At 43.0% G+C, this 20748-nt stretch overlaps 1 long non-coding RNA gene across 1 annotated transcript in view; it reads left to right on the forward strand.

Moving 5' to 3' along the window:
* The first annotated feature begins 295 nt into the window (after positions 1–295).
* LOC111980429 (uncharacterized) overlaps positions 296–20748 on the forward strand; it is a 153668-nt gene continuing 133215 nt past the window's right edge. The window contains exon 1 of the long non-coding RNA XR_002879461.3: positions 296–413. This is a non-coding gene — a long non-coding RNA (uncharacterized lncRNA). The remainder of the gene's footprint in view (positions 414–20748) is intronic.

Here is a 20748-nt window from a genome sequence, read left to right on the forward strand (position 1 = left end):
TTTAACTGCTGAAAATGCTTAACATACTCAGTGCACATTGCCAAATTTCCAATGTTTTTCATAAGTGAGTTTTTKACATTTTAATGACTGACAACCACAGATGGCAGTAGCACAGTGCACGGACATAACATGTACATCTGTATGCTCTATTTTTACGCTACTATCCWTAGCTATTTCTGTAGTTATGTATTGACCAGGATCAGTTTCAGGAAGTATTGGCTKTGGATCAATGAGGCCACGGGATTCTCTTTGGAATATTTACACTTGTGTCTTTCTCTGCAAGGCCCACAGATAATTGGTTGAAGCGAGAGTCCAGGAAGGTCAGCCAAGAAAGCAGCCGTAGGTGCCAGCGTGAAATCTACAGGAACTACAATTACTTCAACAGTGAGCCGCTGGAACAAGGTGAATGACAGGTAGGAAATAATTCATATGAATTACCTGCTGTATTATGAATAACCACCTGCTGAGAGGACATAGCACGGTCAGTTATAAGCCAAATTGGTTTTCAATAGTCCTTTTTTTGTCATTTGTTGGCAATTACCCTAGTTCTCGTGATAATATAGTCACAAATGAACCTCCGAGAACATTTCTTCCTTATGGCTTTTTGGGAGGGACAAGGTTGAAGTTGGCATGCAAGTGATCACACAAATCTATTTTGGTTACTCCTCTGTCCTCTGCTATTTTAACTTATTCTATTGAAGCTGATGCTTACCTTTTTCCAAGCCAGCTCTCCTATTAATAATTAATTATAAATTAACCAAAAAAACATACAGTATATAGCTTACATTATACACTTGACTGTGACACACACTACTACTGTAAGTTATTCTATAAGAAATCCTCCCATCCCAGAGATCACTTATCACATTCCGTTTTTTGGGGCGGTAAATATCTGACCTTGCAGTGCAGAGACATAAAGTCTGTCACTCAAACAATTATGACTTCTTTGTTTCCTTCTGGATATCATTCTCGAGAGAAGACTCAAGCAGTCTGAGTACTTAAACCTGGTKATTCAGTGCTCCTAGTGGAATGGTTGTCTCTCCCCATCTCCAAATCCTAGACTGGTTGCCTCAGGATACAGAGGATGGGGAGAAAAAGCCTAATTGGTGCTGAATGTGTGGACCATTAATGGGTGGTAATAATAGTTGAGATTTTACGACTCCCTCCACATTAGGCCTTTAAGAGAGTTTCACCTGTAGAAAAGGACACCTCATACTTTCTGCTATCTCTTCCTGTCAAGGTGTTACAGTGTATGATAAAGGACACCTCATACTTTCTGCTATCTCTTCCTGTCAAGGTGTTACAGTGTATGATAAAGAACAAGAGGGAGGAAACTTCCGATAAGGCCATGACAAACAGCAACACCTGATGTAAAGCTGTGGTGTATGTATTACCCAGATAGTTGGAAGCTGAACAGTATSATTCATGAAGGACAACCTATTCCAAGCAGTTTATAATTCCTTTGTGGTTGCTATGACTGCCAGTGGTGAACAGCAGGGGTTGAACATGGAATGGCTAGCTGGTGTAATGTAATCACATATGTGGTCTCACGTCMCCTTGCACGGTGTTGACCACAACATTCGGTGCTATCATACCTTTTCTACTGGAACATGATGAAGGCTCCACACTGTTTGCATTTCAGTTGACGAGGAAATGTCAGAGCATTTCAAAGATGGCTTCTGTTTACCCATGTCTAATAACCCTCTGCATAGGAAAGCCTTTGAAACACTTACCATGTCCAGAGACATTGCATGAYTGTGTTGGAATCTAGAAGAGAAAAGGAGGATTTAAGAAAATAGAATACTTTGATGAATGTGTTCTGTGTTATAAAATAATTTGGGAAACATCTTTGGTGCAACACTAGATGCCATAAAAGGGTCTCAGAGCTACAGTAAAAAGTCTATAGTAGCTAGAAACTAAATGGTGAAAACAGTCTTAACAGTAGGGAAACAACGCAACACATGGACCTAAGGAATTGTTGATTCAACAAAGGTTAAAACCGTCATTACAATACAATATTATTTCAAAGTCTAGGGTTAAATTATTTAATTGCAATTTCTCGCTTGATAAATACTCTCTTCTCAGTCCAGATGTGATCAAGTTGAGACAGACAGGGCACATTTGCTTGGGAGTGTAATATTTTTCTATGTCAACTAGAAGTCCTTTTAAATCAGAGGATCCAAGTWTTTTCACCTCATTTGATCAATGTATTTAATTTGAATCCTATCATTTCTCATGCACCAACATTCACAGTGAAATTTCACTCTATGGTAATTTTTCTGTGTGAACTGGAGATCAGAGATGGTTGATTGTGGAGGGCCCTTGTCCAGCCATATTTCACAGTGTCCTCTGAAGGAGTAACTCCAGCACCCTGTAAGGTGWCTTCTCATTATACTTCAACTTCATGTTATTAACTTCCTGTTAACAATGCAGGATGGATAGCAGCAGTGGCACCCCGAGGGCCCTGGCTAATGTCTCCTGTAGTATGTCTAGTGCCACAAGCCTATATATCTCACTTCTCAATTAGAAATGTCTGGAAARGGAAATTAACATAGACTGCATCATAAAAGGCCTGACAACAGAGCTAATACAATTACARTAGAGTGATTAAAAAATATGAAAAAGGTGATGTATTACATTGATCATAAATGCRTTCCCAATTAATTTAATTGAACAGTACKCTATAATGTTGTAGTTAAAATATGTCCTATTAGTGTTTGGCTCATGCATGCATAAGAATTAATTATTGAATAATTGTTAGTGTRTTTCAACAGTGGCAAKRCTGTGWAGGATGATGTATCTTCTTCAGTGGCTGTCCAGAGATAGGGCTTAATTACAGTGGATAGCCTTATCTYCTCRCTTTAATCCGCTTTTTGGAGTCTCCCCCGCCCRCTCACACCATCTAGTYGATATCATCAGACCGCTGGCAGAGCCACAGAGAGAAAGTGATCCCCATTTCTCTGTCACATTAAGGGTCATTCATGGAGTCTCCGCCTCTAGAGGGCTGACGAGCACGATGTGAAGAGCTAAGAAGGAATGGTCTGTATAGAATATGACCCTCATATAAACAGGTTAGAGCTCCCTGCACTACACGGGACTATAAGTAATACTCCTATTGTTCAAGCGGAATAGTACTTCAACAATATATTATAAACTGCTATCAGATAAAGTTTGATCGTCGATTCCTTTGCCCCAAAAGCAATTTTTCTTTATGGACATAGCCTACACTTAGCTCTGTGATGGGTTAGAACGGGTGTGTCATATTCTGATGCTTTTCCGGTAATGCCTATACTTCCCATATTGCCAAAAGGGTTTTTGTCAGTTGGAATTAGGACTATGATTAAAAAGAGCTGGCATGGTTGTTAAAGTTTCTCAGTTTCGCTTCATTTATACATGTAATTCAAGTCAATCCATTGAACAGCGGGGGGTTATAACTGGCTAAATTCTGTACACCGAATTACAACATGCCAACTTGCTGAATCTTGAGTGATTGGTACATAGCAGCGTGTCAAGGTTTGACAACGTTTCTCTCAGAGAAAGCAATACTGTTATTCCCCATATTTCATTTTTTCAAAATCTAATTTTACTTTCATTTCTTCACCAACACAGAGCTGTCAAGCTGAACATGTAATTCAATGAGCGTCAGCCGTTGGCTTGATCATTTCTTTCATGTTTATTTTAACGTGCGGTGCATAACCAGTTCAAAATTACTTGCTTGAGCGAGTATACGTAAATCGTATTGGTGCTTCTATTGGACTTGACTGTGGTTTGCGTGAATCTGAGGCTGTGTCCAGGCTATATTCATCCCAGTGGTATGTCTGCCAGTTGTCGACTGTAGTCTACCTAAGGCTTGGGGCATGAGGGGAAACAGTTTAGATCGGGAGAGTGACTTGTGTACTGCCAATGCTTGAGGACCTATGGCCCTTTTTATTCAGAGTTGCGGCCGAAATGGGCTGTCAAAATGGAGAAAATTGAAACCAGTCCAATATTGCGACATCTCAGGACGTTGATGGCATTTGTGAGCAGGCACCCTACTTAATTGCCAAAACAGCAGTCAACAAGGCAGAGCAGATTATCCAACACATAGGGCACACACATGATTATACACACAAAGCCCTCCCCTAATGCCAAATGCCTTCAATCTGTTGGAACCGTCCACAGAGTATGGCATTTTTGAAAAACATGCTAAGCCAAGGTCATTCCTTCCTATGTTAGAAAGAAACAGCAAACTTGCCTGCATCTGTCTGGCAGTCATCAAGTTCCTTGGACAATCACTCTTGAGAGCTGAGCATCATTTTAATGGAGGAGGTGAGTAGTGGTTTCTTCCTCTCAGCTTTCAGCCTCAGTGGAAGCACTATAAAAGAGCTTTCCAGACAAACAGTTGCTGTTCTCAGGATTTGGAGAGACCTTTTTAATCCCCACACCTTGTAAATAGCGGGTATTTGAAGCCTGTTTCTTAATCAGTCTCAGTACAAATAGGATCATCTCCCGTCTTTCTCAGCCTTTCCCTGGTCGGAGTGGGAATTATAGTGTTCTAGTGGTACTCGTGTGGGTTGTTTATCTGAGACGTTTGAACAACACTTCAGCTGTTTCCAAGCAGGTGCGGGTACACTACAGTAATTTTCATCGAGCTCGCTTGTTCAGGAATGTTCCTCCAGGAACACTGATCTCAGGGGCCTATATCTTGTTAAGAGCCCCCCTGCCATCTTAAAGAAATGACTGGCTGGCGGAGACTGCGCCAGCTTTTAGGAACATTATTGGGGATGGGAGAAATGACCATAATTAGACTCAATTGTCATGTTTAAAAATCAAGCTCGGTACATTCGCTTGTTTGAATTTGCGTTGTTTGAATCAAAAGCTCAATTGCACGAGTATGAAGTATAATCTTCTAGTTTGAAATGACATAGAGAATCAACAAAAATGTGTCATAATATTAGGTATATCGAAACACTTTGCGATGGTGAATGAATGTATCATGACACAATGCATTCAAAGCACACAAAAAGTAAACAAATAATTTACCTGCACAGGGACCAATAGGGAAGCAGCTTCTGAGATGCAGCTTCTGAGATGGGTAGGCCACAATGTGTACACCTGCAATACAGCGTAGACATGAGACAAAACAGTAGAGGAAGAGGAAGCACTCCCCATCCACATCAACGGGGCCGCAGTGGAGCGGGTCAAAAGCTTCAAAGGTTCCTTGGCATGCACATCACTGATGACCTGAAATGGTGCCATCCCCGTGGGAGAGAAGGCGCAACACTGCCTCTTCAACCTCAGGCAGTTGAAGAAATTCTGCATGGCCCTAAGACCCTGTCATGACGTTGGCCTGGGGGTAGGTTTATGACAGTCATAAATACCCCCCCCCCCCACTCAAACCTAGCCCCTTTTCTTTTGTCCCCGCTAGGGACGTTTTCCTTTATGACGTAATTTGTAATCAAGGTGATATGATTTATTCCGTCGTGATATGAATTATATGTAATTATGTTGCATTTAGTATATTAGTAAATAAATAATTAAACCCAATTTTGTATTGCTGATTCAACTTGTTAGCCAGGGTTCGTGATAACCAAGAATTTACAATCTTTCAGATAGAGACTGAATAAGATGACGATTAATTGACTGCTATTGATGTAAAATAATTATAAGGTCTTTAAGAGTTTATTCGGAGATAACAGCTCTATAAATATTATTTTTGTGGTGCCCCTCCTCTCTAGTTAATTATATTTACATGATATAGTTCAATCAGGTAATATTAATTACGGAGAAAGTATTTATAGAATAGCATGTCATAACACTTAATCCGGCATAGCCAAAGACACGACAACCCTCACAAACCTCTATAGATGCACCATTGAGAGCATTCTGTCGAGCTGCATCACCACCTTGGTACGGCAACTGTAACGCCCTCAACCGCATCACCAAGGGCACGCTGCCTGCCCTCCAGAACATTTATGCACTCAGTGTCAAAGGAAGGTCAAGAAGATCAGCAAGGACCTCAGCCACCGAGCCACGGTCTGTTTACTATACTACCATCTAGCAGACAGAGAGCGGTACAGGTGCATCAGAGCCGGGACCAAGACACTGAGAAACAGCTTCTATCACGAGGCATCAGACTGTTGAACAGCCATCACTAGCCAGCTACCTGCTCGGTACTCAGCCCTGATCCTTGAGACTAATGCCCCATGTATGTACAGTCCATTCGGAAAGTATTCAGACCCCTTGACTTTTTCCATATTTTTTTTACGTTACAGCCTTATTTCTAAAATGGATAAAATCGTTTTTTCCTCATCAATCTACCCCCTTAAGACAAAGCAAAAACCAGGTTTATAAATGTTTGCAAATGTTGCAAAAAACTGAATTATTACATTTACATAAGAATTCAGACCCTTTACTTAGTACATTGTTGAATCACCTTTGGCAGCAATTACAGCCTCGAGTCTTCTTGAGATATTGCTACAAGCTTGGCACACCTGTATTTGGGGAGTTTCTCCCATTCTTCTCTGCAGATCCTCTCAAGCTCTGTCAGGCTGGATGGGGAGCGTCGCTGCACAGCAATTTTCAGGTCTCTGCAGAGATGTTAGATCGGGTTCAAGTCTGGGCTCTCGCTGGGCCACTCAAGGACATTCAGAGACTTGTCCCGAAGCCACTTCTGCATTGTCTTGGCTGTGTGCTTAGGGTCGTTGTCCTGTTGGAAGGTACATTTTTGCCCCAGTCTGAGGTCCTGAGCACTTTGAAGCTGGTTTTCATCAAGGATCTCACTGTACTTTGCTCCGTGCACCTTCCCTCGATCCTGACTAGTCTCCCAGTCCCTGCTGCTGAAAATCATCCCCACATTCACAGTTGGGATGGTGCCAGGTTTCCTCCAGACGTGACGCTTGGCATTCAGGCCAAAGAGTTCAAGCTTGATCTTATCAGACCAGAGAATCTTGTTTCTCATGGTCTGAGAGTCCTTTAGGTGCCTTTGGAAAACTCCAAGCGGGCTGTCATGTGCCTTTTACTGAGGAGTGGCTTCCGTCTGGCCACTCTACCATAGAGGCCTGATTGATATAGTGCTGCAGAGATGGTTGTCCTTCTGGAAGGTTCTCCTATCTCCATAGAGGACCTCTGGAGCTCTGTCCCGATTGGTCAGATTGGCCGGGCGGCCAGCTTTAGCAAGAGTCTTGGTGGTTTCAAACTTATTATATTTAAGAATGATGGAGCGAAACGTCAATATAGGGACAAAGTGGAGTCGCAATTCAACTACTCAGACACGAGACGTATGTGGCAGGGTCTACAGGCAATCACGGACTACAAAAAGAAAACCAGCCATATCACAAACACTGACGTCTTGCTTCCAGACAAACAAAACACCTTCTTTGCCCGCTTTGAGGATAATACAGTGCCACCGACGCGGCCCGCTACCAAGGACTGCACCCCCCCTCCTTCTCCATGGCCAACGTGAGTAAGACATTTAAACGTGTTAACCCTCGCAAGGCTGCCGGCCCAGACGGCATCCCTAGCCGCGTCCTCAGAGCATGCGCAGACCAGCTGGCTGGTGTGTTTACGGTCATATTCAATCTCTCCCTAACCCAGTCTGCTGTCCCCACATGCTTCAAGATGGCTACCAATGTTCCTGTTCCCAAGAAGGCATAGGTAACTCAACTGAATGACTATCGCACTGTAGCACTCACTTCTGTCATCATGAAGTGCTTTGAGAGACTAGTCAATATCACCTACACCTTACCTGTCACCCTTGACCCACTGCAATTTGCCTACTGCCCCAATAGGTCCACAGACGATGCAATCGCCTACACACTGCACACTGCCCTATCCCATCTAGACAAGAGGCATACCTATGTAAGAATGCTGTTCATTGACTAGAGCGCAGCATTCAACACCATAGTACCCTCCTGAACTCCCTGACTGGCCGCCCCCAGGTGGTGAAGGTAGGAAACAACATCTCCACTTCGCTGATCCTCAACACTGGGCCCCCACAAGGGTGCATGCTCAGCCCCCTCCTGTACTCCCTGTTCACCCATGACTGCGTGGCCATGCACACCTCCAATTTGATCATCAAGTTTGCAGACGACACAACAGTAGTAGGCTTGATTACCAACAATGACAAGACAACCTATAGGGAGGAGGTGAGGGCACTCAGAGTGTGGTGTCAGGAAAACAACCTCTCACTTAACGTCAACAAAACAAAGGAGATGATYGTGGACTTCAGGAAACAGCAAAGGGAGCACCCCCCTATCCACATCGATGGGACAGCAGTGGAGAAGGTGGAAAGTTTCAAGTTCCACGGTGTACACATCCCGGACAAACTGAAACGGTCCACCCACACAAACAGTGTGATGAAGAATGCGCAACAGCACCTCTTCAACCTCAGGAGGCTGAAGAAATTTGGCTTGTCACCTATATCCCTCACAAACTTCTACTTGAGAGCATCCTGTCGGGCTGTATCACCGCCTGGTACAGCAACGGCACCGCCCACAACCGCAGGGCTCTCCAGAGGGTGGTGCAGTCTGCACAACGCATCACCGGGGGAAAACTACCTGACCTCCAGGACACCTACAGCACCCGATGTCACAAGAAGGCATAGTTTTGCTCCTATGGTGGCGTACCCGAGTGCTGAGACAGCACAGCTCCTATCCCAGCCTCGGACGCATCCACCTCTACTATGAACGCTAAGGAGGGATCAGGATGAGCCAACACAGGAGCCTTCAGGTGACCAAAAGCCCTATCCGCCCCAGCTGACCACTGCAGGCGCACCGGTCACCCCTTCAGCAAAGAGGTAATGGGAGCCGCTACCTGACCAAAGCCCCGGATAAACCTCGGGTAGTAGTTGGCAAACCCTAAGAACCACTGCACCTCCTTTACAGTGGTTGGAGTCGGCCAATTACGCGCGGCTGAAATGCAGTCATTATCCATCTCCACCCGTGACTCGGACAGGCGGTACCCTAGGAAGGAGACGGACTGTTGAAAGAACAGACATTTCTCAGCCTTATCGTACAGGTCATGCTCCAACAATCGACCAAGCACCTTGCGCACCAGAGACACATGCTCGGCGCGTGTAGCGGAGTATATTAGAATGTCATCTATATACACCACTACACCCTGCCCGTGCAGGTCCCTGAAAATCTCGTCTACAAAGGATTTGAAGACAGATGCAGCATTCATCAACCCGTACGGCATGACGAGGTACTCATAGTGCCCAGAGGTGGTACTAAATGCCGTCTTCCACTCATCCCCCTTCCGGATATGCACCAGGTTGTAAGCACTTCTGAGATCCAATTTGGTGAAGAAGCGCGCTCCATGCAATGACTCTGTCACACTGGCTATGAGAGGCAGCTGATAACTATACTTCACCGTGATCTGATTTAAACCTCTATAGTCAATGCACGGGCGTAAACCTCCATCCTTCTTCTTCACAAAAAAAATAAACTTGAGGAGGCAGGTGAAGTGGAAGGCAGAATGTATCCCTGTCCCTGAGATTCGGTGACATATGTCTCCATAGCTGCCGTCTCCTCCTGTGACAGAGGATACACGTGACTCCTGGGAAGTGCTGCGTCTACCAGGAGATTTATCGCACAATGTGGGGGTAATTGAGTCACCTTCTTTTTACAGAAGGCGAGAGCCAAATCAGCATATTCAGAGCATGGTGGAGACCTGGTTTGGACTCTCCACCGTGGTTGCACCTATGGAAACACCTATACACCTCCCTGAACACTGATGTGACCATCCCTTGAGAGCCCTCTGTTGCCACGAAATAGTGGGGTCATGATAAGCCAACCAGGGAAGCCCCAACACCATAGGAAACGCAGGAGAATCGATCAGGAAGAGACTAATTCTCTCCTTATGACCCTCCTGCATTATCATACATAATGGAGCTGTGACCTCCCTAATCAGGCCCGACCCTAAAGGACGACTATTTAAGGAATGTACAGTGAAGGGAACATCAACAGGAACAATAGGGATCCCTAAACTAAGAGCAAACGAACGGTCAATAAAATTCCCAGCTGCGCCTGAATCTACTTATGCTGGKAATGCGGGGAAAACTCAGGAAATTCTATAGATATACACATGTGCGCAACAGGAAGCTCTGGCTGAGTTGGGTGCATATTCACCTGGGATGATCCACCAGTGCCCTGCCTGCTGCCGTGACTTCTTGGTCGGACCTCTCCAGCACCGACCAGCAGTGTGTCCTCTGCGGACACAGGTAGTGCAAGAAACAGCCCCCCCCTCCGGTCACCCTTAGAGCAGCACCTCCGAGCTCCATAGGTGTAGGATCGGAAGTGCTGGGAGATGGAATGGACGGACCCCGATCCGGACGTCCACGGGTGGCCAACAGGTTATCCAGCCGGATGGATGAATCAACCAGCTGGTCGAGGGTAAGGGTGGTGTCCCTGCAGGCCAGCTCCCAACGAACGTCCTCACGTAGACTACAACGGTAATGGTCGGTCAGGGCCCTCTCATTCCATCCCGCGCTGGCAGCCAGGGTCCTGAAGTCCAGTGCGAATTCCTGTGCGCTCCTCATCCCCTGTCTGAGATGGAACAAGCGTTCCCCCACCGCTCTCCCCTCAGGTGGATGATCGAAGACCACCCGAAAGCGACGGTGAACTCCTCATAGTGGACCGACGCTGCATCTATACCTCCCCATTAAGAGTTTGCCCACTCAAGCGCTTTCCCCGACAGACAGGAGATGAGGGCGGACACACTCTCGTATCCTGAGGGAGTCGAGTGGACGGTCGCCAGGTAGAGCTCCAACTGGAGCAGGAACCCCTGGCAACCGGCAGCCGTCCCATCATATGCGCTCGGGAGCGAGAGCCGAATCCCCCTTTGGTCCAGGTGAAGGAGGGGTGGACAGCAGTGTGGGTTGTGGTGTTGGTTGGAGTGAAGTTGATGGGGTCGTGGGAAAACCCCCTTTTTCCCATCGCTCCATGGTGCTGCTGGACACGTTCCTCTACTGGTACCGGAGGACTGGGTGCACCTGCTGACTCCATTAAAACGGTGCTTGATTCTGTCAGGTGTTAGTTGTGCAGAGGTGAGAACGGAGTCAGGCGCAGGACACAGAACTGAGTAAAATAACGAACTTTACTCTGGAAAAATAATCAGGAAATAAATCCACGCAGGGATCACAAACCCTAACACAAAAGACTAACACAAACCAGGAACAATCAAGCACACAACATAATGAGAACCAGAGGGTTAAATAGGGAAAAAAGTAATAATGTAATGGGAACCAGGTGTGTACAATAAAGACATAACAAATGGAAAAAGAAACATGGATCGGTGGCAGCTAGAAAGCCGGTGACGACGAGCGCCGAACGCCGCCCGAACAAGGAGAGGCACCAACTTCGGCGGAAGTTGTGACACCATGTGTATGTGACCAATAACATTTGATTTAATTTGGAGGCCACTGTGTTCTTGGGGACCTTCAATGCTGCAGACATTTTTTGGTACCCTTCCCCAGATCTGTGCCTCAACACAATCCTGTCTCTACGGAGCTCTACTGACAATTCCTTCGACCTCATGGCTTGGTTTTTGCTCTGACATGCACTGTCAACTGTGGGACCTTATATAGACAGGTGTGGGCCTTGCCAAGTCATGTCCAATCAATTGAATTTAACACAGGTGGACTCAAATCAAGTTGTAGAAACATATCAAGGATGATCAATGGAAACAGGATGCACCTGAACTCAATTTCGAGTCTCATAGCAAAGGGTATAAGTGAATACTTATGTCAATAAGATATTTCTGTTTTTTTATTTAATGCATTTTCTCAAATGTATAAAAAACTGTTTTTACTTTGTTATTATGTGGTATTGTGTGTAGATTGAAGTTACATTACATTTTAAAATGTAATACATTTTAGAAAAAGTCTGTAACATAACAAAATACGGAAAAGGGGAAGGGGTCTGAATACTTTCCGAAGGCACTTTAGATTCATTGTATGCTGGTCACCTCATATTCTCTTTATATCCTATCCACTGTGTATGTACAGTATGTACTGTATTCTGGACATAGTTCATCCCAATATACCTACTACTGTAAATTCCATTTTCCTTCCAAATKATATACTGTCTACACAGCACTAATGTTCCCTCTAAGCTGCGCACGTGTGCTGCTGCATACCTCYTCCAGGACTGCCACGCAGAAGAAATGCCAGGCCGTGCAGAGACGCAAGAGATTGAACATCACTGAGTTTGCCTCATTAGTTCGCACTATATAGATCAATGTTTTTTATGTGACCTAATCAACATTATATCAGCCCCTTTTCAATGCAACAAACCAAAACAAATCTAACTTTGATTGAGTCTGTGATTTTGTTTTAGGCAGAACCAGAATGCAAAGGAGTAGAATTCTATTGGCTGAGGTAGCCCATGAGCGTTCTTTCAATCACCCCTGAGTGAATGTGCTTTTCAGATCAGTTTAGATCAGCAGAGCCAWGCGTGTGCACGTGTTGMTATTCTTTGCTAGTTAKCGAGTTATTAGCYCAGTTATAGATACGTATAGGTCRGCAATGGGAAGTTACTGCTTCCTACAAGAGCACAAAACGTGTAGGCTACATTTCTTTGAAATCAGTCAGGTAAAAAGCTTATGTATTAATTAAAGGTGCAGTGTTGTATTTTGAGACAGGTTTGAATATGTAAATAAGCCAATAGGGCAGAGGGGTAGCCTACATTGTCTAATTCTCTGTATGGTAATAATAATCCATTTTATTTTTAAAGTAGTTTCTTGCATCATACAACACAATACAATGCAAATTACAGTCACCTATTTGGCCCATGGTGGTACAGAGCAAGTAAAAAATAATTAATGTCATAATTCATAATATAAAAACGTTTTTAAAAGTCTCATGCAATGTAGGTCTGCATTGAACACCACATATAGGCTACTTTAGGCTATATCATAGAAATGTGAAAATGTTATGGGATTTGCTCCATTGGTTTTGTTGGTAGGCCTACARTATGCTYAAATAKCCACAATAGMCTATTGGCTACTGTCTAAAACTGWAAGGGTACAGCCTCAGWGTTCACTGTAAACAAGTGCCAGAAGYWGCACAAAATTCTCACAACGTTCRAGTTTCYGCTCACATGACCTAAAATTTGCTGAGTGCCCCAACAAAGGAAACATTGCAGACCACGTATTTATGTTGTGGATTCTGACACATGCTCACTGAAATATAWCTACTCTGGATTGTMATTTCTTGTTTGTTTGTTTGTTTSTTKATTATTTGTGTATTTGTATTGTATTTGCTAGACATTCTACTGCGCTGTTGGMGCTAGAMACAAAGCATTTCGCTGCACCTGTTATAAMACCTGCAAATCTGTGTACKCGACCAATAAAGTTTGATTTGATTTTAATTTGTTTATGSTAGGTGRACATGCTATCTGGCTGGCTGRCGGCCACAGGCAGTGTCCCTTCTGCTTAAGATGCAGTGGAGCCTCTATGGGTTAGGAGGGCCAGCTCTATCAATCTGCTCCCCTACGGCCCCCACGTTCCCCAGCGCGGTTAATCACTGCTACTAATTAGAACTAATTACTCATGGCTGCCCGGGAGAGCCACGCTGATCTCAAGGTCCTCCATTGGCACCCCGCTGCTTGGTATTCCTCAGGTAAGGAAGGAGACGGAGGTGGAGCCGCAGGGTCGCTCCCTGATCCTCACTTTTTTGTGTGAAAATCCAACACATCCCCAGTGATTATARTGATAGCTGAGGTATTGTAGAAGGCTARGYCCTTGCAGGCAGCCTGCTTCGCTGATATGCAGGGCAGCACTACTTCAATGGGCCATTAAKATGGGGGGCTTRTTTGTGCTGGTCTGGCGTAGGGATCTTGTYTGCATGCACACAGGTCCCTGCAAGCTTAATGATCCAACACCTTTTTACTACCTCTGTCATTAATTGTGCCCATGGCCATGACTCTCTGGGTTGTGTCRCRTTTGGGTGATTTTTCTCCCAGTAATTTTGCTTTAATAGATTCAATTTGCTTTCATTTGCTTTGTATTGATTTATTTGTCCTGTTTTGTCTCGTCAACCGTAGAAACKTATAATTTCTCACAAAAGTTTTAGAGAGGAGAGCGAAAAAAAAACCAAATCTAATTTCCTAAGAGATATTGAGCGAGATGTAACAAAGAAATGACAAATGATGTTGATATGGTCGGCAAGTGAAGCTTGACTAGAGCYACATGAACTCACTTCATAAATCATCTCTTGTTTCATACATACCAAGCAAGAYAATCGCATTAAAATATGAAGTTTCATATCAGGTGCAAACAATGAAGCTTAAGGATGAGAGCAGAGGTCGTTTACTCACAGGGCCACTCCAGTAGAAAGCCATAATCTGATCTATCATTTCTTAACCATTAAATAGATCATGTACTGTCGGCATACATCTAGTCAGTGCCATCCGATAGCTCTGGACACCGAACTTGCTGATGTCAGCCTCAAATCATCACAGAAATACAATTTGTATGGTAGCTAAGTGGATTAGTGCAACTATTAAAGGTCCTCTATAGACAAAGGGCCGATGGATATCTCTGGAATAGATAGCTTTGCCCACCCCAGGTTATGTTAGACACAACACCTGCTTTTTGTCTGATTGCTACGCTGAGAGAGGGTGAAGCCCTTACCTTTCATTGACCTCGTAATGTAAAGTGGCCAAGGGAAGCACACACACACAAACACACACACACACACCCCTTTTAAGGCCACTAAAAGTCTACACCAGACCAGAGGACAGTTGTTTTGTGGGCTTGAGGCTTAGAGCTGAGAAACAGCAGATCGGCCAGATGATACAACATTCCCAGCTTGTTACTTCTGGTATAAGGCCTTTGTAATGTAAAGTGTGACCAAAGATGCTTATTGTGGGCTTGATATGAAATGTTGTTTTCCATGTTAACTTTATCTTCAAAAGCTTAAACAGTTTTTTAAGACATGGATTTGCAAAAATTGTTATACAACATTAAGCATGGCATACCTTATGTTTTTTTTAATTGAATATCTCTTCAGACCGAAATTTACTCAATACAAGTGATCTTTATTACTAAACCAGCGAGACCTATTCAAGATACATTGAAGAATTAACCAAGCGTTGCTTATTTTTCTCGCTACAGCACCAGTCTACATCCTGTTATGTTCTATTCATTGCTGTATGTAACAATGCACTTCCTGGTATAGGAACAAGATGAGGTTAAGGGTGATCTTTTTTTTCCAGAGGCTGCCAATTGGTAGATGCATTTAGAAATGCAGTTCCATATGAAGAAACAGCCATCTCCAATAGAATATCATTCCTTTGTCAGTGGTCTTTAATGGGAATATTTAGCATTCATGCATTCAGCTTTGTTTTTCTTGCAGTCTCTCACGACTTCAGGTGGATGAAGGTCAAGCTTTGAAGCTGGAACCTTTCATATTTCTTCCCACAGCTCTCCGAATGAATGTTGTGTTTTTGTTTTCAGAGACACATACAGTGATAAAAATTTWATGGACATTTAATTATTTTTCACATGTGAAATGACAGAAAACCTTTGAGGTGAATATTTTTTTTWAAATGCAGCAAGCTCAAAAGAATTGGGACGACGGAAAGTTCAGTTTCAAAATATAGTATCTGTTCATTTGGAACGACTATTGTYAAATAACAGCTTTTCCAAGCCCCTCTAAATCATGCCAAATGGGTGCTTTGTTTATGAGAGAATTTTCAGTAGGATTTGTCTGTGTGGTGATATGTTTGTATTGTGTGATATTTTTCTCCCTCTAAGCCTGACATACTTTTATGTAATGGAGAAACAGTGGGTGACCAAACAATGCTCCTTCTGTGAATAATGTTTTTGTCTGTCATAACTTCTTTGATGCAACTGTGGGGCTTTGATGCAAGTGAATGCAGATGTCACAAAACCCTTAACAGGCACCTCACCCCAATGTGAGGCTAAGGGGAGAGAGACCCCATCGCTGGATCATGTTTCTGTATAAATGGAAGATGAAAAGTTTAATTTGGCACAAATGTCACAAAGTTGGGAGAAACATCAAACAAACTGTTATCTGTTGCATTGTATCCAACTGTTAATTGGTCTTTTGTTCGCCTCCCTTCGCTGTCCTTCTTTTTTAATTCACAAGAAATATAGCTCTGAACCTCAAATGAACCCCTCAAAAATACAAAGCCGAAGCCCAATTCTATTCATTAGAGAAGCTAACAGTAGCTGTTGGCTGTCACTGCCACCAAGGGGCCTGTCCATGGCTGTATCTGACATCTGTTGGCATAATGTTGCATAGAGCCTGATAGGCAACAGGAGCTGATTTATAATGTTCTCTATTTAAGTGGATGTCTTAAGGTAATTATAAGCTGGTGGGGAGCTCCTACTAATTGCACCTTCCCTGATCTGTAATGAAGGCCAAGCAGCGTGAATGAACACATTCCGGGCACCAACATTAGTTGAGGAGCGAGGGCAGCTGAGCTTGACCAGTTAGTGTTGGTTTTGCTCTGGGCTGGAGATGGTCACCTGCTGTTATTCCATGTCCTCGGACAATTTCTTTTGGATAATTAACTGAGATGCCACATATGGTGCATTTGTGGGAAATGTGATCGCTAGTGGACGCTGAGGAGTAGAGAAAGCAAAACGAAGGCTCCTGGTTGTGACCAAAGCTCTGGCCACCTAGCACACTGCAAATTATGTGACATAACCATTCCTTTTGACATGCACTAAATAAACCCAAATACTGTGTCCACATGAAATAGGGAGGCCTAATTGATATTGGAGGAAATTAATTATTAGGAAGATTAGATGGTGAGGTAAATTAAGTACAATAATGAGGAATGAATATTAGCAATTTTTATATCAGCGGATTAAGATATTGTCAAAAGAGAGGCATCCTAAGGTCACAATGAAAAGTAAATAGGGAATGAGTTGTACATACATTATCATATGGCTGGGGAACAGTAGGGGAGGAGGTAAGATGAACGAGGATCTCCGACAATGAAATATGAACACTGGAACAAACAGATCATGGTTCAAATGAAATGGTCGCAAGAGCATTAATTCACAAAAACWAATATTTAAGATGATATTGATTGAGTATGGGTCAAGGGCAATAAAAATTACTTCTATTGATACTGTCATTCTTTGGGCTGATTATAAAAAGAAATTGAACAATAAGCTGACTTCAAAAGTAAATCAACTATTTTAGTACCTGCATGTGGTTGAATAACACAAGGACAAAAAKACATCAGGATAAAGACAAAGACAGTGTAAAGCAGACTTCATGAGAATGATGTAAATGGAAGATAACTAGCAAGACAATGTATGGGTCAAGACCATGGGAAGGGAGATGGAGATGGAATTGGAATAGACACAACACTGAGCCCTGGGGAACCTCATTGTTGTGAACGCTGTGCTGGACTTTTCTCAGTTGACCTTATGAAAAGTATCAACAAGGTTAGAGAATCATTTGAGAAACAAGAGGTGCCAAAGATTGTCAGATCAGCAACAGTAAAATGTGTCTAAAGATTAACGGTATCAAATACAGCCTAGAGATCAAGGGGAATTAAGACAGAGGGGAGAGAAGCTGCATAAGCACTCAGTTACAGAGGAGCTGTTTCCATTGAGTGAGCTGCACAAAAGCAAGATTAGAGGGGATCAAGTGGAGAACGCTGAAGCTGAGAAAGGAATTCAGGGGAATTGACAGCACATTCAAGGGTTTCTGAGAAGAAGGGAAGAYGAGAGACAGGGTGATCATTTTTTTAGATTTTTAGATTTGAAGGGTCAAGATGAAGCTTCCTGATAACCAGATTTAAATTAAATTGAAAATACAGGGGGAACACAGACATGTGAAAAATAAATACTGTTTTATGTGCATTCAATAATAACTTGGTGTCAGGCAACAAGCGAAGATCTGCTTCAAATGTAAATTATATCTTATCCTTCCAATTCTACAATATAAATCTCACATAGTTTTTTGAGAAATGTCTTCTTAAAGTATATTTATAATTAGATTGGGCTGACAATTAAGACATCATTAATAATTATTACATAGCTTATGTGTGAGAACAATACACAATAGGCCTTTTCTTAGCTCYGGGCTATCTTTGCCCCAGGCTAGACTGGGTAGACTAGCTTAGCCCGTGTTCACACCAGCATTTGTTAACCCAGGGCTAAAGATTCACACTTATTCCAAAGCCCTGGGCTAACGGACAAACACAATATACRACCAACATTCTATCTCTGACGTGTGACCCATGTTATAAATAATAAGATATTTATCATCAGATCCTGTTGCTTCTAGCCTAGCATTTGATTTCCAACAGTGATTGTTTCTTTGTATAAACCTTGCTGTCTGCCTGTCTGACCTCGGAAATAATGTTTCACTTTTGAAATTCGACCTCGCCCCTGTACAGGGAATGCTGTTGCACAATGAGACATCAACTTTCAATAGCGGTGCGTGGTAAATCACGGGGAAGCCAAGCCAGGAAAAACATTGCCATATTACAACCTATGTGTTAGTTCATATTCCTTGCCACCAGGATATATAGGGCTAAGGCCGACACAATAAGAAGACAATAAGAAGACACATGGCAGAATAAATTCAACCACACTTTTGTTTCATCACAAAACTGGAGCGCAACATCTGTCCGGTGAAGTTTAATGATTCCAAACATTCTTCGGACTACTAAAAACAACTATTATTTTAGAACCATGGAGAGTTACGCAAGTCGAAAAGAAACAAGAAGCTGCCTCCACTATTACAGTACCATTCACCATTTCAGCTTTAACATTTCAACATCATCAAATCACCTATGCTTAGTCTAATACAGTGACAACTAAAAGGTGACAAAAACAATTTAGTCCAATCAACGTAAGCTAAATATGATGTGGCTGTCCAATGTACTGATTTCTCGTGTGTGTGTGTGTGTGTGTGTTGTGTGTGTGTGTGTGTGTGTGTGTTGTGTGTGTGTGTGTGTGTGTGTGTGTGTGTGTGTGTGTGTGTGTGTGTGTGTTTGGTGTGTGTTGTGTGTTGTGTGTGTGTGTGTTGTGTGTGTGTGTGTGTGTGTGTGTGTGCACGTGTGTTCATGCGATGCTTGCAAGTAGAAAATAACATGTTGACTCACCCTACTTGTAGAGAAACGCAATGCCATCCTCATCTCTTTCATGTTGACGAAACCGTCTTGATGTACTGTACAGGCTTTTAGTTTTTGTTGACCTAGGCTACCTGGCTAAAATCTTGCTCGCTAGCCTTCTTTCATGGGCAGATGAGCAGTCTAGTTAACATTAGCCTACTTATCTAGCTACATATTAACTTCCATCCTCTCAGTTCAGGGGCACAATGTATGAATTATGGTTGGATCAGGATCCCGTTATAATCATTGGCCAGTACGAGAATTAAGTAAAACCACAGTTCAAATTCATACTCCATATCTCCATGGCTAATTTAGGAAAGACCAATTTAACACTCGCTTAGCCCCAGGTTAAATCTCCCTTAGCCCAGGGCTAAGTAGCAGTGTAACTCACCTAATAATACATTCATTATGCAGTTGCACAATCAACCAATTTGCCAAAAAATCAGTGTCCAAACCTCTGCATTTTATTTTCACCACAATTTCTCTTAACCATTAGCAATACACTTTGAAATGTCATTTCTCCCCCAGCATTAACAGAATACATATTGATTGCATTCCGTGAGTGATCACTCTGTATCACCCATCATCCATCCTTAATAATGTCGCTCACAGGCACATTCTTTCAGCTTGGTTTCCATTAATACCAGTCTACGTTGACATTGTCAACATTCTTCCCCAAACAACAGGGTCTGTCAGGCATGCCTGGTTCGCAATCAGGTCATTTAATGTATTTCTACAATTGAAAGTCCTTAACATATAACGTGGTTATCCTGTAGTGTGTAGTGTGTATGGCCTTTTATCTCCTTGAGTGAAGAAAACTCCAACGCAGCTTCCTGAGATCTTCTGTGGTGGGTTATTTATCGTGTGCATTTAGCAGGGGCCTGATGACAGCAGCTCTCCACTTTAATTAAAGGTTCAACCTCTTCCCTGGATGACACATTGACTGTTTGTGCCTTGGAAAAGTGAAGGTACATGTCTAGTCCATCAGACTCCTTAGGAGCCATGGCCAACCTTCAAGGATAAAGAGCAGTGGAGATGGCATTTTAGTGAGGTCATCACAGGGCAAGACCACAGAGATTTGTTGGAATAAAGAGGGTTATCCAGACATGCACGTGTTAATCTAAAATATGGTGATTACGTATTGTGTAATCTATTTAATTATTGTAACCTCTTAATTTTTTAGGGCTCTAAAGGTAGGATATATTGTTGTTTATTTGTCATTATTTTATATGTATTTGTATTAACTTGTCCCCACTACGAAGCCATGGTTCTTTCGTTAAATTTATAGTGACCTTCTGCTTTTGCAGATGTGGGATCTGCAACTCAGTCGGTAGCAGTGAATGGCTAATGGTCCATCCCTCAGCTATTTTACGGCTGACTGGAGAATGTGTCCACTTTGCATGGTTCCCTTCCTCCATTTTTCAAACTTTTCCTGAGTTGTGGGTGACACAGCTTGAAGGGTTTCAGGAGAGGCAGCACACAAACGAAGAGTAAGCCCAGATGATACAATCACTTTGTTCAGCATGAACACTTCGGCAAACATGTCTCCCTTCTGTGGGCAGCCACAGGGCTTGTGTGTAAGACAGCGGATTGGCTCTTCTTCTTCTCAAAGTTAACCCTTGAGATTTCATACTAACAGAATTTCTTGACTCATGTTCCT

Source organism: Salvelinus sp. IW2-2015, linkage group LG20 (genome assembly GCF_002910315.2).
Source record: "Salvelinus sp. IW2-2015 linkage group LG20, ASM291031v2, whole genome shotgun sequence".
NCBI classification, from domain to species: domain Eukaryota; kingdom Metazoa; phylum Chordata; class Actinopteri; order Salmoniformes; family Salmonidae; genus Salvelinus; species Salvelinus sp. IW2-2015.